This window comes from Halichoeres trimaculatus, unplaced genomic scaffold (genome assembly GCF_033239565.1).
Source record: "Halichoeres trimaculatus isolate MK-OKI-2021-1 unplaced genomic scaffold, fHalTri1.1 fHalTri1_scaffold_7, whole genome shotgun sequence".
NCBI lineage: Eukaryota > Metazoa > Chordata > Actinopteri > Labriformes > Labridae > Halichoeres > Halichoeres trimaculatus.
This window is the reverse complement of record NW_027437185.1, coordinates 32,206,032-32,223,725: the sequence shown is the minus strand read 5'-3', so window position 1 is coordinate 32,223,725 and position 17,694 is coordinate 32,206,032.

The window sequence follows — 17,694 nt, the reverse complement described above, 5'->3', positions numbered from 1 at the left end:
ATACCCCAAGAGGAGGAAGAGAGGAAGAGCTGTAAGCCCCCTTCACGTTAGCATACAGGAGGGTTAGTTTATGTTTATGTTCTATAGATTAAATTGTAAGAGTTCAGAGTCTCTGTGATGTCACCCATTTGTTCCTAATGGAGAGTTTTGAAGCATATTGTCGATAAGGGTCATATCTAAAATCCTGAACTGAGCCTATCTTTGTGTTAGGATGAGGTTAAGAGTGGGACTTTAGCCTCTTCACAGACAGCTACAGTGTGCCCACCTGTCAATCAAGTCACCCATACCCTTATATGGGCAGGCTCGCAAGTTCATTAAGTTTGAAAATAACAAGTTGTGAAAAAAATCCCCCCTTGTACAGTGTGAGCTGATAGAGAAAATCAAATCTAAGGCGTTTCTTGAACCAGGTTGTAAAAGTTTATTTTTTGGCTTGGTGTGTATGTGGTTCCTGGTGTTTCTTCAGCCAGCCTCTAGTGGACACTCAAAGAACTGCAGTTTTTAGCACTAGCACATAAGCTTAACGTCTCAAACAGCGGTTTCTGCTTACATGAGACATTTAAATGTTAATTTGTTCCTGTGTCCTATCGTTGTCAGCGTCTTCACCACAGGGCCACAGAACTGAGTAGATCATGCAAAACAAGACAATGACGTACAGAGAAAAATACAGGTAGTTGCAAAAAAACGACAAACTAGTGGTGGGCAGTAAGACAACACTGGAAAAAACACGTTGCAAACTATCGTGTTGTACTTGTGCTGCTCAATCTGCTGTATCTGCTGACTGTCTTTATACAAAATGAGCATCTGTTGCTCCACTTTTGAACTTAGTATCCCCCAGTACACCAGATGATCGGCCCAACTCTTCTTCGGCAGCTTCTGGACAAGACAGTGATAGCGCTGACTACAGGCCTGGCATGCTTACTACAGCGTTTTCAGTCCCTTTGTGTTTCCATGTAAACACAGACTTTTTTCACTGTGTTTCAGCGTTTTCAGATGAAATGTTGCGTGTAAACGGGGCCAGAGACACATTGACACTATCGAGCTCAAAGAAGACCGTTGTTTAGGAGGTACTAAACCAAGTCCATCACAGGTGGGTGTCATATTATTGTGGTCAGAGGGAGGGGGAAATGAAAACACTGTGGCTGCTCCACCAATCAGAAACATTTAGCTTGCAGGCCTCGCCTTCAAAGTTCCTAGATATCTGGAAAGTACCACATCCCAGGAGGTTGATTTATAACCCAAGAACTAAATTCAGACCCCAGTTCGTGCAGTTGAAAAGCACTTTCATGTTTATTTAAAGTATGTTACCCAAAGTTGTGGAAACATCTAACCACTGTTGGGTTGCCTTGTTGGTGAAGTGCACGCCTCATGTGCAGAGGCTGTGGTCTGTATTTCAGTTTCCATGTCTCTTCAGCTGTCCCGTCACATAAAGGCAAAAAAAAAAGCAAAAATAATCAAATAACCAAAAATCTGACCACACAGCGGAGCAGCCTGACTCCTTCAAACAGTGTTTTCAGTTTTGATTTGAGACAGAGACAGATGTGAGGGATGATAAGCATCCTGCCCCCCCTCCCCATCTTCCTCCCAGCCTATCTTAAACAAGATTTTCAGACACATACGCAGCTCCGGTCTCGTGCACTCGGAGGTTATCTTGCTGATATTCTCGGCTCGGCGGTCTGTGGGAGTCTCTCTGGGACTCTGCTCCTGGCTTCCCTCTAAAGCACTTTCTGTGTTCATCCTGTAAGCAAACAATGGGGTATTGTTGCACCGGATATACTTCAGATAGTTGCAGGCAGCAGTCAAAATACAGCGAGACCTCTTTTTGTGGTTGGTGAGGGAAATATTTGTGGTCCGATAAGGAGCTCATGTGCTCTGTTTTTACCCCTGAGCTCTCCTTCTCTGTACTCTCATGAAAGATGCAGAAGAGGTTGAAACCTGGGTAGAATTCAGCTCATGTGATTCAAACGTGAAGTTTCCATGAGCCCAAACAAAGTCCAGGTTTCATAAGAGCTGTCTGTCAGAGCGTCATTAATGTTTCAGCTCTCATTGTGTGTCGGGACAAACAGACACGTCTGTTTGCTCAGCTTTCCTGCAGCTTGATGCAGCAACACGCTAACCCCTCCGCCTGATCATCCAGACTTTAACCGTCCTGGAGAAGAAAAGAAAAAGTCCAGCTGAGTTTGTTTTGATGAGACGAGCCAGAGTCTTTATCTTGCACCACATGCAGGCAGAAAGATCAAGCCGAGGCCTCATAACACCCCGGACTCCTGCAGGCCGCAACATTTTGGTCATCGAAGAAAATCAAAAACAGAATCTCTTACACAAGTCCTTCTGGCACTTATGTTAGGCCCTTCATCTTGCTGTAGGATACTGGACACAGAATACTGTGAGAGCCGCTTTTGGCTTGGGGTTCCTCTCATTCTGTACAAGTCCCAGACCCTGGATCCAGAAAAACAGACCATCATGCTTCCTCACGCTTCCTCCTCCATGTTTGCATTCAATGTCACACACCGAGGAACCATCTTTTTCTTAACCTGCTCCACGTATGATGTACAGAAATCCTGATGACGAAGCAAAGATTTCTAATTATATGGCAGTGTTGGCTTGATACCGCCAAAAACTTTACAACAAAAATAAAAAAATAGGAAAGAGCTGTTGCACGATTGAGAAGAAAAACAGATGGATTGCTGCAATTTTCAGAAACAATCCAGGCAACGATGGCTAAATCTAGGGTTGCCATATTTTTGGGTTAAATCATTCCTTAAATTTTGAAATCACTGAATGTTAGCATTTCTCATTCAGATATGTTTTTTGGACTGGAAATTTTGTCTTAGTGTGATCATGAACCACTGTGCTTGACACGATTTGTAAACTGGCTTAAAGTGATACTCTGGGATGGAACAAGTTGGGTCCTATCACAAGGTTTAGGGCAGAAATTACCCCTACAGCAGTGTTTTTGTGCAGCAGAAGCCCAGAGCGCTCGCACCAAACACCCCTTCCCTGCTCCTCTGCCGGTTTCCTCTGCACTCAGACGGGGACATATTTTACTTGACCAAAAACACAAATAAACGGACTCCCACCGAAAAAATCTGATATCGGTCTGCATTCACGCTTTATTAAGAGAATTTTCAGCGCGTTACTTTCACACAAAAACACCGCCAAATAAGGCTCTAGTTTCTCATCGTGTCGTAAAACGGCGCTACCTTTGCTGCAGAGCCACAGCTGGCTACGAGGCGCTCGCCGCTTAGTGTATCAGTCCGCGCACGTGGCGTGCCAGATATAAACAAACGCAGGTAGTCTGCCAGGACGAAGAGACATGATGAGAACTAGAGCCTTATTTAGCGGTGTTTTTGTGTGAAAGTAACACGCTGAAAATTCTCTAAATAAAGCGTGAATGCAGACCGATATCAGATTTTTTCGGTGGGAGTCCGTTTATTTGTGTTTTTGGTCAAGTAAAATATGGCCCCGTCTGAGTGCAGAGGAAACCGGCAGAGGAGCAGGGAGGAGGTGTTTGGTGCGAGCGCTCTGGGCTTCTGCTGCACAAAATCACTGCTGTAGGGGTAATTTCTGCCCTAAACTTTGTGATAGGACCCAACTTGTTCCATCCCGGAGTATCACTTTAAAGGTGTAGTCAGCGGTCTGTGGAGACAAGTGGAGAGGTTGTTGATAAACAAATTTAAACCCACCTCTCCCTTCATACCCCACCCCTGGCTCCACGCCTGAAAGATGAGGGACATGCATCGTCATGGAAACGACCGTAGAAACTGCGTAGCTGACCAACATGGCGGGGGCCGGACCAGCGAACGCTGGAGGGTCAGTTCACTATAATATGTGAAGCTGTATTTATCGCTTTGGAAGTAGTAGTAGTGGGACGAGTATTAGTAGTATTGTAGCCAAAAATATTATAATATTTAGATATATAAATATTTTGCGATCAAAGACGTGCGATGCTCCACAATAGAAAGGCCCAGGTTGATGAGCTTGCCTTTGAAAGAGACCGGCCAAGATATAGTTGGTGACGACTTGTGATATGCTAGCTAGCCAAACCTTGCAGAGTTTGCACTGTACCTCATTGTCTTTCATTTTTTCGAAGAATAGTCCACTTGCAAAAAGTACAATCTGAATACGAACCGCACCAAACGAAAAAAAGGAAAGTCCGCTTTTGGTCCGGACCAAATAAGTGGACCATGGGACTTTTCTGGTCTGAATACAGCCTTAGACTAAGGGCGTATTCAGACCTGGACTGTTTGGTCCACTTTAAACGGACCAGGGTTCGTTTCCCACGCTGGTGCGGACTTTTCATGCAGGTGTGAATAGACACAAACGAACCCTGGTGTGGACCAAACAACCGGACCGAGACCCACTTTTTGTGGTGGTCTCGGTCCGCTTCCAAACGAACCCTGGTGCGGTTTGTGGTTCTCCGGTGCAGGTCTGAATACAAACCAAGGTCCATCCGAACTAACTACAGGATACATGCGCCTTTTGGGCCTATAAAGCCACCGTAACCTAACCGTCTTTGGTTCATACCTGATCCTCCGTCTTCTGTTTAGCCACGCTGTTGCTAGCATGTTGTGGGTCAGGACACGCAGAGCATAGCGTCTCCTTGCTGCACGCATTTGTCTTCGCTTTTCCAAAATTTGAAACCGTGTTGTTAAGCCTGCTTTGAAGGAGCTGCTCTTGAAACTGAAAATGATTTTGCAGCTCTAATAAGAGCACAAACACACATGTTTACCTCAATTTCTGGGTCTGTATTCTGTGTGCCACCCTTTGACAGTGCTGTCCAATGAGAGCACTGATCGTCACACACGTGGATGTGTTTACAGAATATAATCCACTTGCAAAAAGTACAATCTGAATATGAACCGCACCAAACGAAAAAAATAAAGTCCGCTTTTGGTCCGGACCAAAAAAGTGGACCAAAGGACTTTTCTGGTCTGAATACAGCCTAAAACTGCCGGTCTTGTGATTCTGGTTTGGCTTCGGCTCTGCCAGACCTCTTCCTGTCAGAGTTTCCAGTCCCAGTTTCTGAGCGTCTTTGGATGCTGAAGGAAACTCTCCTCACTGAGCTCACCTTGACTTTCTTCCAGCTCTACTTTTATACACACAGTGATGGTTAGAAGGACTCAAAAAAACCTGGGACACCTGTTGGTGTTGGTAGCACCAACTTTTAAAACTTGATCAATCTCCATTGCTCAGAAAGTAAAGCGTAACCTTACCTTCTTTAACCTTAAGCAGTTCATCACTTATTTTTGTGCCATTTCAAGCTTTCATTGGACTGTAAAATCCTCCTAAAGCAGAGCTGAAGGGAAACATGGTTGTCAAAGACTCGTGCAGGATTTTCTTCTTTCTCCCGCTGCCTGAAAGTACAAACACTGCTTTAACTGCTTTGTTTTGGACCTCAGTTTAATACTCCTCTGTCAGAGCGGTGGCAGCTCTGGCCTCTTGTTGTGTTTGGCCTGCAGATCCAGTGACTCTCAGACCCAACCCCTTCCCCAGAGGACTCCGTCACTTTCTGAGGGCCCCCCGTGTTTGACGTGGAAAGTATAAATCCACCCAGTTACGTAAGAGATCCTGCCTTTATGCTCAGAGCTCCTCTGAAGCTTCCTTTGTAATGGTTGGATCCTCGAACCGACTCAGGAAGTTGCTTCCTGATGTGGAGTCTTGGCTTCCTCCTCTGGCTGCTTGAAACGTCTTTCGCACTTCCTCTGAGAAGGCGCTGGAGAAAAACAAGACTGGAAACAGAGATCTGACTGGATTCATCCACGCTCTGTTGTGGTTTAACTCTGGCTCTGTGGTTCAGGGCTCCTTACAAAAACCATGACCTCACATGGTGTTTATGCTGGTTCAGGTACTTTAGAGCTACTCTGGAGGATCTGGATCACATGGGCTGCGGCTGTCCTGACTGAAGAGTTTATGTGGCTTTTTATGATGTGTCCTGCTGCCCTTTTGGACAGGTCGCCCTCGTAAAAGAGATCCTGATCTCAGTGGGTTATTTACCTGATTAAATAAAGGTTAAAATACTGCAAAAGTATAGGAAACACTGGACTGGATCCCTGCCATGGACAAATGTTGTCCTAACCCACCATGTGTGGAGACCTTTGCAGCATTTAGTGCGTTCCAAACTTCCTGTAACAGGCAGAAACTTCAAGCAGAACCAGACTCATGTTAAACAGACACCTGCTGAGACTGTTAGGGTATAAAGATCTATGCTTAAAAACTTTAATGGGGAGATAAAATTTAAAGTTAATGACGTACAGACAAAGGAGAGAGTAAATCAACAGTCTAAGTCTGTAGCGGCATCTAAGATCTGGTTCAGCTCTAACTTTAAGCTTTGTCAAAAAGGAAAGTTTGAAGCCAACTCTTGCTCCAAAGACTCCACCTCCCATACTACTTTTAGAGTACAATGCTATAAAATTCTTAAAGTTAGGGAGGTTTATTAGAAGAGAAATGTTTGTCATCATGTGAAAGGTTGATGGTCTAATTTGCATCTTATCTCCCACTTCTGTTCTTTTTTTATATTAACTTTTGGGCATTTTTTGGATTTTATTCAGCCAGAGATGAGACTGTGGATGGAGTAAAAAGCTGGAAAAAAAGGTAGAAAGGATCGAAGGTCATTCATGAGTATCAGAAAACACCAACAATGAGCTCCTGATGTCTGCACATGGGGACAAACATCAGTGTTGATTTGGTAATAATGGCCTTCACTTGCGTTGGTTATCTAATAGAGTATTTTTTCCCCCTCACAGTTCCTTAAGTTGATTCTTTTCAGAGTAATTTATTTGTCTTTAATTTTTCTAAGTCTGATTATATGTAGGGCTGAGTATTGGCAAGAACCTCACAATATGATACCACAATATCAAAATTTTGTGATATATTGCAACAGTCTACCCAGTTGACTTTTTGATTGAAAACAACTTTTCTATTTTATCATGTTTGAAATAATAACACTTAACTCGTCACTTAAACTACTGCAATATTAGACTAATGTTGCAAAGAAATTATCGTTTTAAAGACACAGTCAGTTGGTGAAACTGATAAATGTCACTTGCTGTAACCAATGTTACCCATAAAAAAATCTAATATTGCAAAAAACATGTCTATGGACATTATTTTATCAGTCTACTACACTGTAAAAATTAAACTTAAATTGATTTTAAACTAATTGAACCAAGAATAGAGAGAAAACATTGATGTTTACAGCATCAAAACCCACATCATCAAGTTTGGTAATAAAATATTTTGAGTATACTTTGAGATTAGATTTATACAGTTTATTGGAAACATACAGCGGAGAAGCTCTTTGGCGCCATCTACTGCAGTGGAGGTGCAGAAGAGGTATTATACTTCCAACTACCCCAAATTATCAATTTTTATTTTCACCAAGAGTTTAAACATGGATATTTTATCACAGGTCAAACTATCGTGATGTGTTGCTGTATTGATATTTTTTTACACCTCTAGTTATAGATATATTGGTAGGATCAGCGCTGTTGCCTCAGGTCAGAAAGGTTCCTGGTTTGATTCCCACATCTGGTCAGGTGCCTTTCTGCATGTTCTCCCGGTGCTGGTTCTCCAAAAACATGCTGATCAGGTTGATTGGTTACTCTAAACTAGTGCAACCCATTCCAAAATATGTCCAATCTGTGAATCAATTGACAGGATAACTGTGAAAAAGAAATAGAAAGGTTCTTCAGTCATGTTTCTGCATCATCTTACATGATTTATAACAGATAACAGACCTAAGAGACACATTTGACAAATGCATTACAGCTTTGTTAGGCTTACACTTTAATAATACTTACATTTTTACTGTGACGGGTTCGCCTGCTTGCTATTAGAATTGTATTTCAGCTGAGAGAGCAAGGCACGTATGTAGTGAAGCGTCTAGTCTGCTTCTGTATTTTGTCTTCATTTTTGTGTTCTTAGAGAACCCCACTTGATACTTGTATTTGTTTTAATCAGCCTGTCAGTTGAATTTTTATCAATTGTGACAGACAAGAGAAAGGTTTTTCTTTTCTTTTCTTTTTTCTTTTCTTTTTCTTTCTTTTCTTTTCTTTTCTACTCTATGTGGTTGTGAAAGGGATGAGAAACAAAATACAAAACTCAAGACAAGATATTCAGATGTGATGCTCATCCAGAAAGAAGGTAACAGCATCCGTTCATGCCTTTTTCTTTTCCATGTGACGTCACCGCACAGCTCTAATGGCTCTGTTTCTGCAGCTGGTGCCTGTCCAAGATATAGCAATGACATTAGACTTCCAAACTCAAAGAGGTTTTGAGTTTGGGTTTGCACTTTCACTCGTGTGACAGTTACACAGCTACAGTGTTTTCCTCTGAGTGCTGTAAAACAGTAGGAAAGATACGGTAGCTGTGTTTTAGTTCAGCTCATAGCATCAGACTTTTGAAAAACAATTTTATATTTCCATATAACAAGATGTGGCAATGTGAGTAGCCAATCATCAGTAAACAAATCGGTGAGGGGAGACTTCTTCTGGTTAAGGAACACATGAATTTCATGTTAACGTTTTGAAAACTAATTTGGTGACCCATAAAAAATCTCTGGTGACCCACCTGTAGGTCAGGACCCAGACTTTGGGAATGACTGCTCTGAACTGTCCGTAGGTTTGTGTTTGTGTCTGATGTTTGACTGTCTCAAGGTGTTAGACCTGTGATAGTCTAGGAATAAGACGGACGGGATAATCTCCAGCGCCTTGCAGCCTTACAAGGAGAAAGAAAATGGATAATCATAGACCCACAAACCTCCTGCTTCTGAATGTGATTTATTTTTCTGAAATGTTTTGTTCCTGTTTCCTTTGATTGATCCACCCTCAGAGATTATTCACCTCCAACACGCTCTGCCCTCACACGTCCTCTCTCAGCAGCCCATTGTAGCAGCTGAATAAAGCCACAGCTCTGTTTCCGCCTCTCCCAGGTCAGCGAGGATTAGACTCTTTATTACCAGATGTTTTTGTTTGATGGAGGAGTGGGTGGGCAGCTGGGAGCTCACACTTATGTAATCGCCATGTGCCGAATCCTCTCTTTCTCTTTAACTAAAACCAGTCTGCGTGAATTATGAGGGTTAAACAGAAGACGGTGATCGTGGCCGGTGAGACTCAGAGATCTGTTTTCTCAGTTTCCCACAGGAGCCGCAGATTTATTAATAGTAACCTAGTGTGAGTATCAGATTCTCCACGGATTTACTGTCTCAGGAGGAGGATCAGAGTCCTTTTCTGAACACAAAAACTCGTGTTTGTCTTGGATTTCCTCTGCTCACAGTGGTTAGACATCCTCCTGGAGCTCATGTGCTGCTCTCTGACTGATGTTTGGGATGATGAACTGTGCAGAAAACAAGTTCGAAACAAAGGTTTTCAAACACATCAGTTAAAGTTGTTAATCAAACCTTAAAGCTGTGTTATCACTGCGTTCATGATAAAAAATAATCCATGATGCAGTAGATCCACTTACATCATGACTTTATCCTCTGACTCAGCCGTTCACAGCTGGAAATCTGACTCAGCTTCTGTCTGCATGTCGCTCAGACTCTAAAAGTCACACCAGCTCCAGTGATGAGCGTTAGTGACGAGACTTTGACACTTGTACCTGTAATTATGTTCAAAAACACGACTTTACTCCCCGCCTGCCTACCTGCCTGTAGGTGTAATAATCTGTCTCTGCTGCGAGACGTGTGAAGAGATGATCCCACGTCTCGCTGCAGGAATGACGGATGTCATCGTCGTGACTCAGAGTCTGACACGAGAGGGATTCCTGCAGTCGCATCCTGAGGGAACAGGGGGGACGCTCTGGATCCTGACCACAGTGAAGATTGTTTCATAAAAACTGAGATAAAGAGCTGAATTTCAACATTTTTCAAGTGTTTTTGTCGTATTTTGAGTAGAATTTGTCTTGTTATACTTCATATGAGCCACATTCAACTGGTCAGTCCAGAAAAATGTCTTGTTTCAAGTTGTTTAAAGACAAAAACGAGGTCTAAATTTCTTGTAACAGGTAACTTACTTGCTACAAGCGATTCAGACCTCATTTTTGTCTTTGAATAACTTGAAATAAGACATTTTTTCTGGACTGCTCAGGTGACTGTGGCTCACATTAAGTCTAAAAAGACATTTTCTACCGAAAATAAGACAAAAACACTTGATAAGATTTCAGTTTTTTCCAGTTGGGGCCGAGCTATGGGCAGACCTTTGTGTTTGAGGCCTCTAATGTGTCATAAACTAGGTTATCATTGTGCGATGAACTCATCATTTTAGCATATCTCTTGAAGATTTGGTGAAGATCTGGTGTTATTTCCAGAACGAAGCATTTTCAGATTCAGATTCAGACAACTTTATTTATCCCACAAGGGCCAATTCATTTGTAGCTTCCCAGTATAAATGCATTCTTACAGTCAGTCAACAACATAAATAAATGAAAAAATAATCATCATGGAAACATATTTAAGCAGGCATGGGAGAGATAGAGATGTCGGACATTATGAGTAGCCTACATATGCAAATCGTAGAGCAAGATAAAAACAAGGTAAGATAAAGATTTTAAAAAATCTATGTAAAAACTTTAAAAACAGCGAGAAAGGAGATAAGACAAGAAATAAATAATATCCTTCAGAAATAGTCATTTAAAGTGGGTGCAGTCTGTATTTAGGAGCTTAATAGCAGAGGGAATGAAGGACTTTGAGTAGGTATTTGTTTTCCTCTGGGTCACATTGCAACGTCTGCCTGAAGGCATGAGGGAAAATTGATTTGATAGAACATGATCTGGTGGGCTGATAATTATCTTTGCTTTTTGAGCTACTTGTTCTTCTCTGATTGATCATTTTTGAGCACACTTTGATGATGCTGCTTAGGCTGTTTTTGTCTTTCACAGACAGCCCATTATACCAGCAGATACAAGCATTTTGATCTGTTTACAGACAGATTCAGGGATTCCTACCACACATGAATCTATCGAGGTTTGAGGATCTGAAGAATCTTATCGAGTGTTTCTTTGATCAGTGTTTTTCAGCAGACTGTCTGCTACAATTTGGTGTTAGTTGCAGGTTTGTACAATAATTTGTTTCCTGACAGTGTTGAAAATTATGATGACCCAGTACATATTTCATATTCCAGATCTTAGTATCCACAATATTGCCAGGATCTGGATCGTACTTTAACATCTGTCAGAAATTATGGTGACCTTGTCTTTTATTGTTTTGGAAAACAATAAGACCATTTGTCATGGAGTTATATATACATACGGTGAAAACAGCCCTATCTCACAATGATAAAGAATCCTTTAAAAAAGTCCTGGATCCAGACGGTGATCCAGATCACCTCCAAAATTTAATCACTTCTTCCTTATCCCATCTTGAACATTTCCTGAAAATTTCATTAGGATATGTTTGTTACTTTTTGAGTTATGTTCACAGACAAACTCTCCCAAAAACATAACCTCAGTTTACGCGGAAATGTTTAGGGACTGAAAACGCTGTAGTAAGCATCCCAGGCCTGTAGTTGGCGCTGTAACTGTCTTGTCCAGAAGCGGCTTTTGGTTGAACATGGTAGTCCGTGAGATCAGCGTTTCCTCTAAAAACGCCAGCTTGCTGTGTATACGCTAACGGTGTCAGCACCATTTTAGAAAAATCCCGCTCTGGAGGCCGCTTTCAAAAGTTTGCGTTTAAGGTCGGCTTTAACGCTCTTTCCATGTAAACACGAGGCCGAAACACAACAATACTTTTGTGTTTTACCCTAAAATTGTTGTTGTCTAATTGGCCTCTCAGTCTTATCTGGACGGTTTTTGGATGAGACTCTGAACAACGTCAATGAGACTGAGATAGTGTTGGACAGATTTCAAATATGGCCCTTGTCACGGTCGCTCTCCTCTTTCTGCTTCCCGTTTCTCCTCAGCCTTAAGGCCGACATTAATCTTCCAGAAACGCAAGCAACTTCTCCAGAAAGTCAACTCAGCTTGTCAACCTGTCATCAACCTGCGTGCCTCTTGGTTCTCGTAAAGTTTTCGTGTTGAGGCAGAACTCCAGGACAGCGTGACTCATAGCGGCTCTGACAGTCGTGGCTGACCATCAAGACACAGAAACACCGGCTCCAAACCGGTCGTCCTATCATGTCCTGAAGAAGCTGGAAACACGGGGTCATGACCTGTGATATTTTTACTCTCATATCCAACATGAACTCTGGCACACTCTCTGTTATCACTGTTTCTCTATTTCAGGCTCTTTTCTAAGTCCTCTTATCCCTCACCTACAGAGGAAAGAAAACATGGGGCTGTGTCAGCAGCACATCACATCTCTCCCTTCATTTATCTCAGCGGGCAGAGTTTGCAGACACAACATGAACCCTCAGAGGCTGATCTGTGATAAAATAAACTCCTCCTGCTTGGTAAAAGAGCTGAAATTCTTTCCTTTGTCATTTCTGGTCAGAAGGATTAATATTATAGTTAATTATAGAAATGATCTCATATATTTAATCCCTGACTGGTATTATTTAGCCTTTGTGCTGCAGATGATTCACTTCAAAAGTTTTATTTTCATTGGTAAAATCGTCTTTTGATAGCCTTTGGTATGATTGGACATATTAGATCGAACAGTTTGTGGATAATTTCAGTCGTTGTCATGCAACAGGTGAAAGCTCAGAGTGACCTTTGAACCCCTCAGACAGGATTTACCTTTCTTATCGTTAAAACTTGACGTGGACCACCTGCAGCAGCCAATCAGAGGACAGCAGGTGTGTTATGTACAGCAGGTTTTACACGTGTTCCACAGAACTGAGCGTTGTGTTTGTTGGTCATAAAGTGACAGCTTGTTATCAGGCGCCACACGCTGCGTTGTGAAGCAGGGGCAGCGTTCAGTGGTTCGTTGTCCTCTGCTCTGCTGAGGACAGTTAGACAATAATAACACCTGTACAACACCACACTACATGACAAAAACTTTGTTAGGTTTCTTTTTTTCTTTTTTTTTTAGCCCATTTCACATAAAAACCTAAACTGTTTCAGCAATGTGTTATTCTGTTTTTACAACGAAGGATTAAGATGATTACAGAAGATTTGGAGATTAAAGATGAATGTTAGAAATGGATAAAACACAGGAATAAGATCAGTGAAACTATGAACTATGAGGAGACATGTTTGAAAAAAAAAACTGGAAAGAGAGCACGCTATTGAAACCTTGATTTGTAATACTTTTCCCAGTTTTTTGGTTTTCTTTTTTTTTCTGTATGAATTTCTTTTTTTCTGTATGCTTAACACAGCCAGAGTCTATGTAGTAGAGACGATGAGGGATTGTAGGAGAATCTGAGTGGAGCTGGGTGACAAAAATATATGTATTTTTTTTTCTTACGAGAGTCAAATCACTTCTTGACTCTACCCCCCAACATATTTTAATATCCCCCCAAAAATACACAAGAACGTCAGCTGTCAGTCATCATTAAACGCTACATACAGCATCGTTTCTAACCTCATACAACTAATGAAAACAAAACTTTTCAGAAAAAAGAGGACTTAAATGTAAGGCAGCCAAATAATATCTTCAAATTACCACGACAATCGGACGTGAGAAACATTTCTACAAGGTGTAATAATTTTTAAAAGTTAGACCACAGCCCATCTGGAATGACTGGAAAGCCAGATTTTTAAACCTATACTGCAGCCAGCCACCAGGGGGAGCAGTTTTTGTGGAAACCTCACTTCGAGCTGAGCAAGGACGTCCACTTTTTGTACAGTCTATGAGAATAAGATTATCATACCACAAGAATAAAGACATGATGTCAGGAGATTAAAGTGGGAATATTAAGAGTAAAATCAGAGATTTAAACCTGATTCATATGATATAATAACTTGATTACCATAATAGTACAACTTAAATCCTGTAACATGATGACTGTCTTAAGGTAACATAACTTCAGTCTTGTAACATTACAACATTTACCTTGTTACATTTCACCTTTAATCTCATTATAAAGCAGTTACAATATTAAACTCATTCTCTTATTGTAAATTTCCAACCCTATTCTTATAAAATGAAAATTGTGACCACATAGTTTCAAATTGCTGACTATCTTGTTACATTATATCTTTAATCTCACAACATTACATCTTTTATCTTGTCACATTCTGTCTTTGATTGCGTAAGATTAATTACTCATGTTAAAACAAAGTGGCAACCTCCGAGTGATCAGTGCTAAAATCTGCAGTTTCTTTTGTTTCTTTTTTTGTTTCTTTTTTTTTTCCTTTTTTTGTTGGCAAAATACCTAGATTTGAAAAAAGGGAGGAAAAAAAAAAGGGGAAAAAAAGGAAAAAAGAAAAAAAAAATCTGCAGTTTCTTGAGTGTCCACTTGAGGCTGGCTCTGGAAGTATCAGAAGTCACATATACACCAAGTCAAAAAAAGTAATTTTCACAGCAGAAATACACAAATTTATAGCCTGGTACAAAAAATTCCCCCATCTAAATCATTTATTTTTTTTTGTACTGAAACATCTTTATCCTCATAACATTTTTACTGTACGGTATACAATTCTGACTTAATTCACGTATTACCTTTTTAAGCTTGTGACATCTGTATTCTCATTACCTTACAATTTAAATTTTGTGCGTAATAAGTTTATTCCTTTTAACAGTAAGACTTTATAATTGTAAAATTTCACTTAAAGGGGCTGTGAGGGGTTTCTCAAGCCGCGTTTCAACCAAGTAGACCAGTTTGGTTCATCTTGGTACGGCGCACATTTTATGGCGTTTCCACTGACTTATCCCAGGACAGATCCCCAAATAACCAAGACGAGCCATCTCACTTTTTGGGACCCTTTCGTATGGGTGCCAGACTGAACCGATCCACAACACTGCAGACCATTGATTGGTTGAAAGAATCGTCACTTACCGTGCAACTGTATTTCTCCTGTCAGCACACAGACTTCTCTGAAACAAAGCTTGATTGTTCTTTGTATCAAAGAGCTCCATGCCAATCACAGAGAGGATGAAATGCTGCATGTCTTCCATCTATGCTCTTTGTTTATTGTGTCGCGTTTTTCTTCTTCTTTGGATTTATTAACAGGGTAAACTGTGTCGTGCTGCTATGGCGTCACGCTATTGTTTAAAATCTGCGGCTTTTGGCATCCGGCTTACACGTGCCTACCATGAGAGGGCACAGTTTGCTGTGGAAACACAAATGGGATCAGGCTTAACTGTACCAAACCATGCCAAACCGTACTGAACTGAACCAGACTGCTTGGTGGAAACGCGGCTTTAGTGATCTTGCAAAAGTCTCCCTTCTTAGTCCAAGTCTCTTTGACAAATACACTACCGTACAAACTGACTTTAACATGCAGCACGTTTCCAGGTCATGTTAAATATTCTGTTTCCCCTTTTTTGTGTTTTCAGTCTTGGTCCTTGCTGGAAGGCCTGCTATCAGATATCAACATCCGTCTCCTCATACCCACAACACTTTGCTCTTTTTGGGTCATTTCCTTGAGTTGGGTCCGGTTACGTTTTCACTACAAACAAACAAAACCTCCATCCTGTTGAGGAGTGACCTGCTGACACTTTTGTGAGGCTGGTCTGTGACACCATGAAGGATCTTTTCTCCAAGACTGAAGGGATAAATAAACCATTTAAAAATCTGTCTTTACTTGGAGATTTCTTTGTGGATTCGTGCGATTGGGACGTCAACTGCCACCATAATCTAAGCAAGAGGAAATCAGCACAGAGCTTTGCAGTGGATTAAGTTGAACTTTTAGAGAGAGTACCACATAATTATGGGTCTAATCAGAATCTAAAGATAGCATCAAAAGCAGCTCTGTGAAGAATCTGTGGCAGCATTAATCAGGCCTGTATTTACTGTGAAATCCAGCATGCTCAGTTTGGATGTTTCCTCTGCAGCGGAGTCCCCGCAGCAGGCGGTGCCCGTCGGATCAAAGTGTGAGTGTTGTAAATAATCCACAGGGAGCAGAAGGCAGAGGGAGTGCTGAGGGTGGAGTGTGTAGGAGAGTGTGAGGAGTATCTTATCTGCATCGTCATGCTTACACAGGTGCCTCCCAAACTATTGGGCTTTTCTTAAGCCAGTCAACATGTCCAAAAAACATGACAGAGATTATGACGGATTAAGTGTTACTTTAACACACTTTTTGGATATAAAATGGTCTATTCTTCTTTATTTGTTTCAGATTTGTAAATACTGTTTTCAATTTTTTTAACAGTTTTTTACAGTGCTATTACCTTGTTATCATGTTGCTTACAAAAGAAAAAAGCCCTTGTTATCTAATCTTTATCATACAGACATGTGTAATGTTCCTATATGGGAGGTAAAGGTGAACCACTTCTGTTACATAATCCACTTAAAGGAACTTTTTTACACATTCAAGCATTTTTATTTTTTTTTTTGAGGAGTTACAACTGCTTTCTTGGAAACTGGATGTACTTATTTCATCCAGAGAAAATTCCCTGTTTTTGTCACACTGGTGTTTTCAAAAACCCTTATTTCAGACTCTAGTTTTAGCTGCTGTCTCTTCAAGGATTACCGCTCCACAGACCCCCTTCTTTCTGATTGGTCAGTCCTCTGGAGACACCCCTTAGTGTTTGAGGCCCACTCTTCCAACAAATTATGAATGAAGATCTTGTGGAAATTTGATGATTTATCTAGAAGATTGTGTTTTGATGAATTTCAAGAAGGATCCAGGAATTTGTGCAAGAGGGTCTCGCGTGTCATAGAAAACCTGGAAAATGACTGACCAATTTCCCAGTCATGGAAAACATATAAAAAATATATTTTTTAAACAAGTGAAATATCCTGGACATGGTTAAGTTACCCTTGAGAATTATTGATCCTCCTCCTGCCTTGTGAGGGAATGTACATGTTTTAAAAGTTACAGGCATGCATGCACAGCCCTGGCGCCCAGCATGACACTACTAGCTAGCTAAATATGCATTTTCGCGTAGAGCAGTTCTGCTGACCAGTACTTCCAACTGACTTTGTTGTTTGACTTTGTCCCCATTTTTATGACAATGTTTCATCCAACATTTCTGGAGGCCATTTTCAAAAGTTTGTGTATTAGGTCGGCTGAATTGCCATTTCCACGTAAACACAAGGCTGAAGTGCAACAAAACTTTTGCGTTTCACCCTAAAACCGTTGTCGTGCAAATGGCCTCTTAGTGACTTCTCAGACCAGGCCAAGGACTTTGCACCTAGAGACAAAACCAGCCACAAAAGTTTAACAGTGTTGCTAGTATTGGTCTGTTAACAAAGCCAAAGACTGCACATCAGATGTGAGTTATAAACATGAAAACAATCTGGGAAAATGAAAATTACAACTTCAGAAAAGAACTCATCAAAACAATGAGGGGGGCAGGGGAAAGCTTAGCGTTTGACGTGATAACTTGTCTCTATAGTGGCTGAAAATGTCCTGAGAGTGGGAACCCTGTACAACATATGTATGAATATGTAGAGTTTTGAAAATCTACATGTTTAATTCGAACATCCGGCATTGGTTCTTTATATCTGTATGTATCAGAGGTGTCAAGTACCTAAGTAAAAAATAATTTCTTACCTTACTTAAGTAAAAATTTGGGGTGTCTATACTTCACTTAAGTAATTATTTTTTAGGCAACACTTTACTTCTACTCCTTACATTTTCAGCCAAATATCTGTAGTTTCTACCCCTCACGTTTTAAAAAGAGCCTCGCTGCTCCTGTTTCATTCCAACTTG